Below are 6,544 nucleotides of genomic sequence, written 5' to 3' on the forward strand. Positions count from 1 at the left end.
TCTCTATAAAAGCCCCAGGTTGGGCTTTGCTTTGACTACCTTGTGCCCTGGGATGGGGATTGGACTCGAGAGGTCAGGCAAGGCTTCTCTGAAAGGTCAAGGTGGAGCTAGGGGCTAAAAGGGGAGTAGGGGCTAGCTGGGACAGGAGAGGAAGGAATGTAGAGCTTCTCTGCTCCATCCTCCAGCCACCCCGCAGCCCCAGCCCTCATCGCCTCTGTTGTTGCTGAGTCTCTCAGTCTTGTCTGACTCGCTGCGACCCCATGGACTGCAGCGCTCCAGGCCTCCCTGTCCTTCACCATCTCCCAGAGCTTGCTCAAATTCACATCCATTGAGTCGGTGATGCCATCCAACCATCTCATCCTCTGTCATCCCCTTCTCCTCCTGCCCTCAGTCTTTCCCAGAATCCTGGTGTTTTCCAAGGAGTCGGTTCTTGCATCAGGTGGCCAAAGTATTAGAGCTTCAGCTTCAGCATCAGTCCTTCCAATGAACATTCAATATTGATTTTCTTTAGGATTGACTGGTTTGATCTCCTTGCAGTCCAAGGGACTCTCAAGAGTCTTCTCCAGCCCGACAATTCGAAAGCATCAGTTCTTTGACACTCAGCCTTCTTTATGGTCCAACTCTCACATCTGTACGTGACTACTGGAAAAACCACAGCTTTGACTAGATGGACCTTTGTCAGCAAAGTGATGTCTCTGCTTTTTAATATGCTGTCCAGGTTGGTCATACTTGGTGAATAGAGAGAGTACAGGACCCATTGCCAAGCTGTGCTCTCCTAGGATGGACCCCTCCCGTCTCTGCTCACTGGATCTTCCTCCCACGTCCAGAAAGGAAGGCTCAGCTCCTGCACTAGACCTCGCCCACCTGGGAGCTCTTGTCTGGTGCAGAAGCCTCTGGCAAACAAAGGAACAAGGGGAAGCAGCAAGCGACACTCCTTCCAGCTCTCCCTGAACTGGAAGCAGCCCCTTCTAGGGTCAAGGGTGGCTGGAGAAGGGCTGCTTGGCCTGCCTGGGGGAGTGGGGAATGCAGACGTCTTGGGGAGCAAAGGGCCAGAGGCAGGACAATTCCGTTCAATGACCTTGTTGCCCCAGAATCCAGTGGTGGACAAAGATGCGCTTCCGATAGACAGGCCCCTGAGGTCAGCAGGCTCCCAGCTCAGGCAGACATCTGGCCCTTGCTCTCTGTGTACAGATGTGTCTACCTAGGGCCTTTCTCAGGGTTCAAGTCCAAAGTAGGGAGTATGCTGCGGACACTCATGTCAACTCGCTTGTCTGAACTGAAAAATGTAGCCAGGACTTTCCTGGTGGCGTAGTGGATAAGAATCCATCTGCCAATGCAGGGAACTCGGGTTTGATCCCTGGTCCAGGAAGGTTCCACGCGCTGCAGAGCAGCTAAAGCCAGCAAGTCACAGCTACTACAGCCCAAGCACCCTAGAGCCGGCGCTCCAAAACAAGAGACACCGCCACAGTGAGGCCCACAAATCACAGCAGAGAGAGGCGCCCACGCGCCACAGCTAGAGAAAGCCCGCACACAGCAGGAAAGACCCAGGGCGGCCATAAAGAAATAGATTTTAAAAATAAAAAATAAAACAGTCTGTAGGATGCCTTCTGATGGTAATCTGATCTCTCACCCCAAGGACTGACCTTACTGAGTGTGAGTTCTATGATGAAAATTTCCTGTATGTTGGATGAACGAAACCTGTAACTTTAGGGTGTAGCAGTGGCCAAGCCATTTTGAAATTGGCAATTGTCCCATGTCCATTCTTTTTCTTTTTCTTTCTTTCCTTCCATGATAAGGTGTTTAACAGTATACCTCTGAGTAAAAGAATAAATGGCATAATTAATCGACCTTTTTCAGGTGAAAAGACCTTTGGATGAACTTTCTGGAAGCTGAAAAAGTGTGACTCCAATGACTGATCATAAATCCTTTGCCAGGACTTTTCTGGCAGTCCAGTGGTTAGGACTCTTATATTTGCTGCAGAGGATTTGGGTTCAATCCTTGGTCAGGAACTCGGTCACATAGCTTGGCTGAAAAAAATCTTTGCCAACTCAGGCAGCTTCTGAGTCATTGCTATCAACAAATTTTAAAAAGGATCTAGGGTCTTCCCTGGTGGCTCAGTGGTAAAGAAATCACCTGCCAATGCAGGGGATACAAGTTCGATCAATACGGGGGGTGGGAGGGAGACTCGAGGGAGGGAATGCATGTGTAGTATAGCTGATTCACATCATTGTGCAGCAGAAACTAACACAACATTGTTATGCAATTATATGCAATTTTAAAAAGGGTCTAGTGTGTCAGTAGACAGCAGGAAATGCATTTTTGATGATAAGTTATATGTGATTTTGAACACATACTTTGGTGGGTATTCAAATCCCTGGGTGATGTCACCATAATAAACCTTCCATTCCTTCTAATTATTTCTGTAAATAGGCTTTTTGGCTTTTACATGAACAGAAATGGAAAACAAGGATGAAATGGAAGCCAAATTCCACATTATTCCAGCAATAAGTAATAATGACGATATGAAACAATTAAAAAAACCCTCAAATCATGTCTCAAATTAAAAGATTCATTTTCAATGTGATTTTATTTGTGCTTTCTACTTATCCATTATTTGCTATCATACACATGGTATTTTGATCAACAGTGTATGATAAGAATTTTGAGGAAAACAAAATCCAAAGCAAGAATATTTAATGCTAATAGTCACAAGAAATTCATTTTTAAAATATTTCAGTTCACAGAAATATTTTTGTCCCAAAGAATTATGACAAGATTATCAAAAAAGGCTTTCAAGGTTAAAATTAAAATTTGGATAAATTTGGATAAAATTAAATTTGGATAAAACTCGTGGGGGGAATATAAATGCAAAGAAAAAAATCCATGATTTATGATTTTTGGCTGTTAGTGTAAAGCTTGTTACCGTTTTCTTAAAAAAAGATGGAAGATAAACTTATGGTTTTTTTAGATTCCATTGGACACACTGAAAAGAAAAACAGAAGAATTTTATTTTAAAAATGTCAGTATTTAAAACACATTAGAGATGACGTTCTTTGCAACTATATACAACAAATTTTGGATTTCAGCTTGGAAAAGCACAAGGGAGACAGCTCGTTCACACACATCCTCAGAGGATGAAACTGACCCTGAGGACATCCGGCCAGGGAAGAAGAGGAGCTGGGGTTCCCAGTGGACACCTGCCGCCCTGAAGCAAAGAGACCTGGGCTGAGAAAGGCCGCTCTGGGCAGGCTGCCCGGCCTAAGCGGGGAGGGGTCCAGACAAAGGGCCTCTTTGCCACTGAGGTCCTCACCTCTGATTGTCCCTGGGGACAAAGAAATACACGTCGCCCTCACAAAAAAAATGCCATTAGTAATTTCCAGACTGAAGTCAGTAGAAATTCGTATTTGGACAGGGCAGATTCATCCAGATACACAAAAGTCCGTATAGTCAAAGGTGGTTTTTCCAGTAGCCATATACAAATGTGAGAGTTGGACCATAAAGAAGGCTGAGCACCGAAGAATGGATGCTTTCTAACTGTGGTCTTGGAGAAGACTCTTGAGAGTTCCTTGGACAGCAAGGAGAGCAAACCAGTCCATCCTAAAGGAGATTAGTCCTGAACATTCATTACAAAGACTGATGCTGAAGCTCCAATTCTTTGGCCACCTGATGTGAAGAGCCGACTCATTGGAAAAGTCCCTGATACTGGGAAAGACTGAAGGCAGGAGGAGAAGGGGATGACAGAGGATGAGATGGTTGGATGGCATCACTGACTCAATGGACATGGGGTTGAGCAAACTCTGGTAGATGGTGATGGACAGGGAAGCCTGGAGTGCTGCAGTCCATGGGGTCGCAAAGTCAGACACGACTTGGCAAACAGCAATGAACAGCGAACAGCAGCCCTCTGTGGGCCTTAAAGCATCTTAGGCAGGTGACGGAGCAAGTCCAGAAGTGCTTAGAAGAGGCCCGAGGGAGAGAGGAAGTGGGGGAGCGGCCCCAGAGATGAAATCTCCTTTCTGCTGGAAGACCACACGGGTCTGCCCCCACCTCCCTCCCAATCTGGGCTCTGGCAGCCCCTCTCCAGGTGATTAGGATGGAAGCAGAGGGGAACCAGCCTCAAGCCCTGCAGCCTCCAAAGACCGGGTGGGCCTTGGGAAGAGACACCAGGGGTTCTTGAAACACCAGGTCACGGCTTGTTCCATTTGGGCTCTGAGAAGCTGAAGTCTGGCTGAAGAAACCCACTTTCTTAGGGAACACAACCATCCCCCCTCCCACTTGTCTACCCTTCCATCCCACCTCCATTCATTTCACTCAGTCCTCCCAGAAACCCTCTGTGGTGAGCACCATTATAGGCCCAACTCAACGGAAAAAAAAAAAAAATCAACTGAGGCTCAAAGAGGGTGAGTGACTTGCTTAAGGCCACACAGCCCCACAGAGGAGGGACCAGCATTTGGACCCAGCCTGGCCCATACATCCCATCAGCCCAGCAGTCTTTGGGCAGTCATTGCCCCCTGATTCGGGGCCTAGGATTGATCACTACCCCGAAAGATAAGTGAGCAGGGGAGGGTAATATTTTGAGTTTTTTTCCTGACTTTGCTTTCCTAGAAAGGGAGAGAGGGAAAGAAAAGAGACCTGGTGGGGCACAGATGTGGCACCCAGCCTGAGGACGGGGTCCAGAGCCCTCCCTGGGCTCAGAGAGTCCATCCAGGGACCTGGGAGGGAGCAAGCAGAGGAGGGGACACAGCAGGGAGGGGTGAAATGGCCTGAGCTGACTTTTCAAAGGACCTTTCTTCCACCCCCACCGCCCAAGTGGTGATTCCTCTGAGGGCCTTTGGGCTGGGGGGTGGGCAGCGGCTGGGGGTGGGGGTGGAGGGGGTGGGTGCGGGGAACCTCCTCCGTCTTCTCACCTTGAGACTGGCTCCGTCTCAGCCTACTGCTGCAACTGACCTGGAGATTGAGGGGAAGAGGGTGGACCCCAGTGTCGGGGTTACTGGGGGGCAGGGGGGGACGCTGAGCCTCCCGGTGGGTGAGCCACGCCCTTTCCATGCCTCTGATGCCCCCACACCAGCCTTCCTGGTGCTCAGTCCACCAGGCCCACCAGCCACATTCTGCAGGGTGAGCTGAGGTTTGGCCTGAGCACCCCTGCAAAGGGAGGCAACCTCCCCCCCCCCCCGACCTATCCAGGTCCACAGGCCCGCCCACCTCTCCCAGCACCTCTTGCTTCTGAAACACCCAGGTAACTGTGGCCCCACTGTTCCCTCTGCAGAGGGCACCCCACCCTTCCGAGGAGGCCCCTTTTCATCCTGTAGGTCTCAGCGGTGCTGTTCGCAGGACCCCGGGACCCTCTGCTGACACTTTGGGTGTGTCCCTCGCGGTCTCCAAGCTTCGGGATCTTGTTGGTTTGCTGGTTTGGGGTCCCTCCGTCCCCAAGATGTAAATTCTGGGAGTTGGGCGGCAGCCTGAGACCTAGAAGGCCAAGGAGGCGGACGTGAGCAAGGGGGCTGGACTTCGGGATAACACCAGGGGCCCCTTTCTCCTCTGGCTTTCTGCGGACCACTGTGAAACCAGAGTGTCAGATTCAATACCCGGGGCTGCATCCCTCCAGCTCTGTCTTTGATCTGAAATGTTTAAAGGGGCAGGTGGGGAGCTGGGTCTGCCCGTGGGTCTCAAGAGCTCCTAACCGCGGGGCCACCAGCGAGTTCTCGCTCGGATTTTCTCAGCGGATGGATCTCTCGGGGTCACGGGACTAGCTTGTGGAGCTGGACTTCCATCCGGGTTGAGGCAAGGTTTCTCACCTGCACAGTTTAGACCCCTAACACCCCACCGGGCAGACAAGGTCGGGGCCACGAGCTCCACTTGGCACACGGGGAGACTGAGTCTGCTTTGGGGTCCAGCGCCCGAGTGTGCGTCCTGCCTCCGCCGTCTGCCAGCTGGTGACTTTGACCGCGCTGCTCGAAGGCTCTGAGCTTCGGTGGACTTGCCTGTGAAATGGTGATGGTGAGCCCGGCCCCACCTCCCAGGCCTCGGGGAGGAGAAAAGGCCAGCAGGGTTCCCGGAGCACCCAGTGCCAGGACACGTCCCCACCACAAGGTTGTCTGGGGAGGTACTGCTGTTCCCTGCTGGCTCCCGGTAGGGACAGCACCCGGGGCTCTTCACGAGTCCACGTCCTCTTCTTCTCTCCACGACCATGTGAAGGTGGACACTGGACCCTGAGAGGCTAAGCAAACCGCCCAGGGGACACAGGTGAGGCAGGGCCAGGCCGTGCCTGGGGCCCTCGGGCAGGGGGGCAGCACCCGCCAACCCACTAAGACTGTGTGTCCGGCCCTTCCAGCAAAACACCTATCACCTCATGTAATTCTCCCGGAAGCTCGCTTCCCCAGGCTTGAGTATCTAATGTGTGCAGAGACCCGCACGCGCCTGCCTCCACCTGGTGAATTGCTCTGTTGGTTTCCAGCTGTAAAAACTGGCCCTGTGTCTATCACTCAGACCTGGCTACGTGAACCCAGGATTGAAGAGGAGACAGAAGAGAAACAAAGGTAGGGGGTGG

This window comes from Bos mutus, chromosome 22 (genome assembly GCF_027580195.1).
Source record: "Bos mutus isolate GX-2022 chromosome 22, NWIPB_WYAK_1.1, whole genome shotgun sequence".
In the NCBI taxonomy this organism is placed as follows: domain Eukaryota; kingdom Metazoa; phylum Chordata; class Mammalia; order Artiodactyla; family Bovidae; genus Bos; species Bos mutus.